Source organism: Portunus trituberculatus, chromosome 27 (assembly GCF_017591435.1).
Source record: "Portunus trituberculatus isolate SZX2019 chromosome 27, ASM1759143v1, whole genome shotgun sequence".
Classification (NCBI taxonomy): domain Eukaryota; kingdom Metazoa; phylum Arthropoda; class Malacostraca; order Decapoda; family Portunidae; genus Portunus; species Portunus trituberculatus.
The window spans coordinates 4,230,905-4,239,369 of NC_059281.1; the positions used below are offsets into that span (position 1 = coordinate 4,230,905).

At 40.9% G+C, this 8,465-nt stretch overlaps 1 protein-coding gene across 1 annotated transcript in view; it reads left to right on the forward strand.

The window, feature by feature from the left end:
• The first annotated feature begins 4,148 nt into the window (after positions 1–4,148).
• The window catches only part of LOC123509684, a 155,216-nt gene continuing 150,899 nt past the window's right edge, over positions 4,149–8,465 (forward strand). The window contains 2 exon segments of the mRNA XM_045264160.1: positions 4,149–4,241; positions 4,481–4,802. The gene's annotated coding sequence lies outside the window, so the exon portion shown is untranslated.

Here is an 8,465-nt window from a genome sequence, read left to right on the forward strand (position 1 = left end):
GTGTACCTCCAACAGAAAATCTGTTTCATGTGTCCTCAGTGTTAGTGGCTGTGGTAGTGATCTGATGTCCTGAGGAGGGAGGTGTTATAATGACAGCAGCTTTTACCTCCCTAGGTGAGGCCAGCCGCTGGAGACAGAGGCTGTGCAGGTCAAGCTGTTGCTCATAAAGAACAGTAAATTGATTTCTGGACTTACTTACTAACAATGCTATTAACCCAGTACTTGCCTCATGTGTATATAGGAAAGTATTTCTCTTTCAATGTAATCCACTGTCTTATCTTCATTTCCTCTTGTATTAGAAGCAGACTTTTTCACAGTAACAAATTTAAAGTGGCTTATTTAGCTGTGCCAGAACAGGGAGTTTTTTGTATGCCGTAAATTAGTATTCTTATTGCTCTTCTTTATTGTTGAAACCAAAGGCTAAACAAGTTTTAGTAACTAATAAGTATGTTTATATTTACACAAACTGAAGGATCTCTTTCCCAGCTTAAGAGCTTGTCCCTTTCAAGTTGTATCAAGATTATGCAAATATTTTTGTATTTGTTGTTTTCTTATCTGATATGCTTCTCTTCCATTCTTTCCTTCATCCTCCCCTCCACTCCAAATCTCTGTATGACTATCCCCTCCCATCATTATATGCCTCTCAATACAGCACACTACATATCCTTTTACACACACACACACACACACACACACACACACACACACACACACACACACACACACACACGCGTAGTGTAGTGGTTAACACGCTCGACTCACAATCGAGAGGGTCCGGGTTCGAGTCCCGGAGGTGGCGAGGCAAATGGGCTACCCTCTTAATGTGTGGCCCCTGTTCACCTAGCAGTAAATAGGTACGGGATGTAACTCGAGGGGTTGTGGCCTCGCTTTTCCGGTGTGTGGAGTGTGTTGTGGTCTCATTCTTACCCGAAGATCGGTCTATGAGCTCTGAGCTCGCTCCGTAGTGGGGAAGACTGGCTGGGTGACCAGCAGACGACCGTGGTGAATTACACACACACACACACACACACACACACACACACACACACACACACACACACACACACACACACACACACACACACACACACACAGTATTTGGTTCTTTCCTTATGTGATGCAGCTTTCTTTCTTCATTTGTTTTACATTATAGTACATAGTGAAGTCTTCTTCCTGTCTTTTCCATTGGTCTCTAGTCAGTCAAGCTGATTGGAGTGAGGACAAAATAAAAAAAATGCTCATGATGAATGATATACAGTATATGTCAGACTATAGACAAACAATCCATTTATTTCTATATATATATTTTTTATTTTGTACATTTTTACCACCGAAAGTATATTTTAATTGGAAGGAATGTCCAGGTTTTCTCTGGTGTTGCCTGTATTGTGTCTCTCTGGGTCAACAAGCCACCATGAACAATAGTACACATATACGTATATACATTAGCTAACTAAGAGGCCTGACTAACTGTTTAGTTGTAGGAAGCTTGTACGTGCATAGTGGCGTGCAGTGACCCTATGCTGCTGCTGTTTGTGCTGAGGTGAAGACTCCCCTCATTCCCTCATGAACAAAATGAGCGACACTTTTAAGGGAAGAAAACAGTCTTAATCCTACATACAACAGTTTTGCCTTGTGTTTCTCTGCACCTCGTAGCACAGAGCATTATTCTTCTGTGTCTTAGCTTTGATCACCAAGGGGCCACGACATGCTATCAGTCACCTCCCAGTAAGCTACATGCAGTCATCCGCCGGTTCCATCAACACCAAATAGTCGTCACCTGCCACGCACATACCAATTACAAGCAGACCTGAATAAAGAAGCCAAATATTGCATAGTAGTGTATATCCCTGAAAATGGCAGTGTCAAAACAGGCCACACAATAATGACGTGGTGTGTCTATTCCCTGACTGTTGTATGTTGAGTGTGTTGAGTGAGTGGCTACTTGGTGGTGGTGTGATGGGTGTGTGTCGGTGTATAGAACGTATAGGATTGATTAACTATACACAACAATCTGTGATTTACCATTGTGGTTCCTCAAAAAAATTTTTTGTGTGTGGAATACTAGCTGTAATAATAGTAATAATATTAATCATAATAATAATAATAATAACAGTAAAATAATAATGATAGTGTATATAGTGCAACACATACCATGCTGTGATGCTGTCTCCATGCTGATTATCTTGGTTTCTTTTCTCATATGCTTCAAATTGGGCCGGTGATTAAGATAACATAAGCGATCTGACAGGGTAGAAATGGGTGTATCTCATATTGTGTAGGGCCCGCGGTGTGCTGCCGTCTTACCATCACTAATCATGTTGTGTTATTATGTGGGGTGCCCCAGGTGGGTGCAATGGGGTCAGCTGGGAGGGGGCATCACAGGTGTCTCAAAAGGAGGGGCCAGGTAACACACACCTGACTTGCCTCACTATTATAAAGTATTGTATATTTAAAAGAAGATCTAATGTAACATGCGGTATCATGAGCTTGGTATTGTATATTGGAGTCCTGAAATGTGTTACTTGATCATGGAAAGTTTATTTGACAGTATATAATTAAAGTAAAATAATTGGCTTTGTGTTTCCTTCCCTTCCTACTGGTTTTTGATATTTGATATTTTGAAAACTTAAATCTCCTAAACTGTTTACTAATTAAAAATTGCCAGTTTTTTTTTTTTTTCCAACATTTGTTAAAACATTTTGGTGCAGAATGAGTTACTAGGAATGAAAGAAAGTGGGTGGTGAAAGAAAAGAATAAAAAATAGCTCTGACTGGATTTGTTCTTTCATCGCTGCTTCTGCCCCTCAACCTGAGTGAGTGAGTCATGCAGGGGGTGAAAAAAAATATGGATTACTGTAAATTGATTCTCTCTCTCTCTCTCTCTCTCTCTCTCTCTCTCTCTCTCTCTCTCTCTCTCTCTCTCTCTCTCTCTCTCTCTCTCTCTCTCTCTCTTTTATCTAGAACTGGACGCGACTTTTTTTTATTTATTTATTTATTTTCTTTTAGGCTTGACATTGACTTTGTGATTTTGCTGCTGGATCTTCTGGTGTAATTGTGATATCATGACTTTTTGGAGCCTCCAGTGCGACTTGCAACTTTGCGACTCTATTATTTTGTTTCCTGCGATTTTGCGACTGCGATTTTTTTTTTTTTTTCCCGGTGCGACTCCGCTAAGTTACAAAATAAACTGGCGCGATAACAGAAACATGCTTTTATAAGGCAGAGAAGCATATTATTTCTTTTGATTTATTTATTCATTATTTTTTAGTTTAAATAGTCTAATCTAATATCTACACGTCATCTGTCTCCTTGTGCCTCCTCCATGTCCTACCTCCTGACTCATCTTCAGCCGCGGCAATATCTTAAAAGAAATTGTCCTGTTTTCCTGTTCAAAGTCGCTGCAAAAGCTGCAGAAAATAAGCGGTGCAACTTTGCATAGTTCGACTTTTTCAACACATCTGCGACTTTGCGACAAAGTCGCTCAGTCACAACTCGGTGCCGCAACACCCAGCTCTGCTTTTATCATGTGTACTCGTACGTACTACTCTGGCACTTGCGCATTAAACCTTGAAGACATTGCTCAAGAATTCTATTAAGAGTTTATATTTTTTTTCTTTAATGCTCCCAGGAAGAAGAAGAAGAAAAAGACAGCTAATCTTTTACCCCGTAATTACTCCTTCCTTCTGCCAGTGTTGCATCTATAGTATTTTATCACCTTATTACTTGCCACTGCTAGACCACCTCGGGAGTTGCTCGTACCAAAGCATTTCTCCCTATCTTACTCTCTTCCTTGGTTTCTTGACATCCCTATATATTTTTTACTTTAGTTTAAGTTCCTGTGTGGAAGTTTGAGTGTGTATTCATAACTCTATTGATAGTTTGGGAAGAATTCTGCATCGTCAGTGAGAGAAAGCACCCATAAGAACATGATTTATTATCTTTATAGCCTCGGAAAATAGTCTTCGCAGGATCCCAAACGGCAGAAGAATACGGCCCCTGCTATTCAGTCTTAAGCCCCGAGTAGATTGCACTAGGGTTACGAGAAAAGAGAGTTGATCAGAGGAGTGGCAACTGCGCCTCACTTGAGTTACCTATTCTTGAGTATTTCATTCACCTCCAGACTCCAGTGCCTCTCTAGCCATCCTAGAGGGGAGGTGTAAGGTATCTTGCTCTGAAGGAACTCTCGAATACTCATATCGTGTACCAAGTGATCAGGATTCAAGACTAAAGCAGGAGTAGGTAAGGAGTTACCTTGACTCTAGAAACCGAAGCAAAACAACAGTGGTGTCCCTGGATTTACGAGACTGTTTTAGTGTTAATATTACCATGGTGTCTTGAGGCCAATTCTTTTTTTTTTCCCTTTCTTCGGAGTGTTTGTAAGAATGACTGTTGGGTATGTGTTAGTACGAGGAAATGTACTTACGTGGCTGTTCTGACCTTTAACTTACAGTAAGAGATAACCAAACTCAAATTTGCAGGATTATTAAGGAAAATAGAAAAAACAAAAATAGATAAGAATAAGGCCAAGAAAGACACGTTTATTTTCCCGAGTGAACTGCAAAGGGGAGAGAGAGAAAAAAAAAACGAAAATAAAAACCGAGAAACGTGTGTCAGTGTGTCGGTGGAAACTTTTTTTGGTGACCCTGAACGTGTAAGGAACTTGTGTGTGCGTGTGTGCGTGCGAGCCGTGTGTTTTTGTTTTCATGCAGCTCAGAAAGGAAGGATTGGAGTGTTGTGTGTGTTGTGTGGGAGACCCGTTATCTCCACCTCGCCATCGTGTTATCTCACCCCTGATAACAGGTTAGTGTGTGTGTGTGTGTGTGTTATTAGATTTCTGTTAGAGGGTAGAGTCAAACGATGTGATGTCTTTTTGTGATACTGTTATGTCATGTTTCTTTTTATTTTTATATCGTGAATGTCTTACCGATCTATTTGTTGTTCAGGTGTCTGTTTGTGTGTGTGTTTCACTGTTTGATCTGCTGCAGTCTCTGACGAGACAGCCAGACGTTACCCTACGGAACGAGCTCAGAGCTCATTATTTCCGATCTTCGGATAGGCCTGAGACCAGGCACACACCACACACCGGGACAACAAGGTCACAACTCCTCGATTTACATCCCGTACCTACTCACTGCTAGGTGAACAGGGGCTACACGTCAAAGGAAACACACCCAAATATCTCCATCCGGCCGGGGAATCGAACCCCGGTCCTCTGGCTTGTGAAGCCAGCGCTCTAACCACTGAGCTACCGGGCGTGTGTGTGTGTGTGTGTGTGTGTATGTGCAAGCAGGGGTGGTGTCTGCCTGAGCTAGCAGCAGAACGGGGCACTGGAGGGCGTGACGTGTGTGTGTGTGTGTGTGTGTGTGTGAATTTTGGAACACATGAAAATCAGGTAGTCCATTTATATTAGTAATTTATTTTGACTTGGTTTCCTTCATTTACTGAAATCGAATCTGGCTTACTCCAGACTAGCTTTAGATGATGATTACTGGCTGTTGTTGTTGTTGTTGTTGTTGTTGTTGTTGTATTTAAAATTCAAAAGTTATGTAATAACTAAAAAAATCTATTTTAACTATATATTAGTCACTGCATATTAATCATTAATGTCACTTCCTAACGTATTCATGAATTTATTTACATCGCTTACATATATTATATTTATGATTTATTAAGTTTGCACGCACACACACACACACACACACACACACACACACACACACACACACACACACACACACACACACACTTATGGAACATTTCCCTTTAAAAGATTCAGGTTACAAAAAAATAACCACGTAAAACTCGGTCGATTTAGAAAGCGGTGTAGACTTTTCACATCTAAAGAAGCGGCGACCAGGCGGTGTAAGATTGGCATGGCTGGCCATAGTCAACCAGCCAGTCCCGCCAGCCAGCCACTTTCCCTAGTCCAGAGAGTTGTTGCTGTTGTGTTGTTGCCTCTCCACTGCCACGTAATCCCTGACACTTTAATACCTCGATTGCTGGGAATAAAACAATGCAGAAAAAAGATGGGAAGCGCTTACGAGAGAGAGAGAGAGAGAGAGAGAGAGAGAGAGAGAGAGAGAGAGAGAGAGATGGCCTGTGTAGATTAGAATTCCTTGATTAAAGACTAGAAGCTATGTGATGTAAAATAAATATGTATAGACAACTGATTTTTCGTAATGAAGGAAAGCTACTTATTATTTCGGTAAGCTGCGTCCTTTAGGTAATGCATTTTTTGTATATTAATTTCGCCGTGTGTTTAACCCCTTCAGTACTGAGACGCATTTTTACTATGAGTTTTGGGTATGATTAGACGATTCTATTCACATTAGGAAGGGTCTATGGAGGTCAGAAGATTAATGGCCAGAGTCTTTACTATTTTTATCCCCACATAAGTTTCTGAAGCTGTATAAAATCACCAAATAGTAAGCAGAATGAATATGAAAATGTGTTATGCTACTGAGGAGGTTAAGTGTCCAGAGTATTGCAAATGTTAGTGTATTGAACCTTTTCACAGTGGAAACGAGGAGGAATAAGATGGAGGAGAAAAAGAGATCACATATAAAAAAGAAAAAAAAATTGTAACTTTCAAGTGATGTACTATATATTCTTGCGTCAATTACACACACACACACACACACACACACACACACACACACACACACACACACACACACACACACACGAAAATGGAAACAGGAGCATGTGAGTGAGCGATCGTGGTGTGTGTGTGTGTGTGTGTCCTTGTGACCGGTACCGAGCAACTACCGGTACGGCACCCTGCATGAGGCAAGGAGGCAGTGGGTTAGCGAGGGGTGAGGGAGTGAGGTGAGGAAAAAAAAAAAAAAATGAAGTGCAGCGGGTGGGAAGGGTGGGAAGGTGTGGTGGTGGAGGCAGTGGAGGTTGAGGGCAAGACTTGTGTGGCGGTGAATAGAAGTTTGAACTAATAATGCCTCTGGGTGTTGTGTTGGTGTGTTGTGGGGGTGTGAGGAGAGGGTGGAAGGAATGTAGGAAAAAGATAAGAATTGTGGCCATTTCTTTTCTATTGTGTCTAGTTATTTTTAATCTTTGTTAAGCCTTTTGGGGGATGGTGAGTAGAAGTTTGACCGGAAATAAAGAGGAAAAGAAGATTTAACTTTATTGGTTTCGTAAGTAGGAATCAAAAGAAATATATTGTTAAAGATGAACAGAGAGAGAGAGAGAGAGAGAGAGAGAGAGAGAGAGAGAGAAGAGAATAGTATCTTACGACTTCATCACTAAACACCACTTTCATATCTCCCAATCAAGTCACTTTAAGTTGAACGATTACTATGGTCGACTCTTACCGCCCTCTCGTCGATGTCAGAGTCTCAAATTAAAATATTATCCGTCCTTCTATGATTTATCCGCTTCGTAGGTACCGTTGCTCAAAATATAGCGGACTTCGTGAGGTGTGAAGCAGTCTGGGTGGGTGTGGGAAAGTGGTGAGCGGTGAGAGAGGCGTTAAAGAAGATGGTTGTTCATATAGGGGTGTGGAATGAGAGAAAGAGGCAAGGAAGAGTTTGGGAAGGCTGGGTGTTTTAAAAGAGTATACCTTGGAATGGACCAGGGAGTGAAGTAGAAGGGATTGAATTGGAGGTGTTTGGGGAAAAAAGTGGAAGAGAATGGGCAAAGAAAAAAAAAAAAAAGAAAAACTAGCTGACAGGGGGGGTGTGGAAGAGTAGGACAGGAAAGAAAAAAAAGAAATAAGCAAATGGGAACTAGAAAACATAAAAGAAAAAAAAAGTCCTTATAAGTTCATGCGGAAGAAAATAGGATGAAAAAGAGGATATGTGAGAGGAGGGGGAGGTGAGGAAGAGCAGGGGTGGGGAAGGAGAGTGGAGAGTGTGGGAAGGTTGAGGTAATTAGAGGAGGAGGAAGTGTGCCTGACTCCTCCTTCCTCCCAGACCACAGGTAGGCTATACAATATACATGTGTGTGTGTGAGGTGAAGAGAAATTATAGCCAGATTAAGGCGGAGGGATATAATCAGCAGCAGCGTGTGGACGGAAATGAAAGGGATAAAGTGAAAGCAGTGATTGTGCTGTATTGTGTTGGGATGGGAAGAAAATTATTATGACAGTAGCAAATAATTGAATCTAATAAGCTGGTTGATGAATAAAGACGAAAATAGATAAATTACTCGTTGAATGATAAATAGACGGTTAGGGGAATATATAAGTTAAGATACTTGGGTTGAATGGATAGTGAATTTAATTAAAGAAAAGTAATTGGGTGACATAGCAAATTACTTATATTTTCTACCTAAGCCTACGTACCATATGTTAGTAGTTTTAACAGCCTACCGTCATTACTATTTAGGTTAATTACTAGGCTGTCACCACCATCACCACCACGACTGCGACTATTACCACCACTACCACCATCACAACCACCATCACCAGCAACCATACTAATGATAGTAATAATAATGATAATAATAATA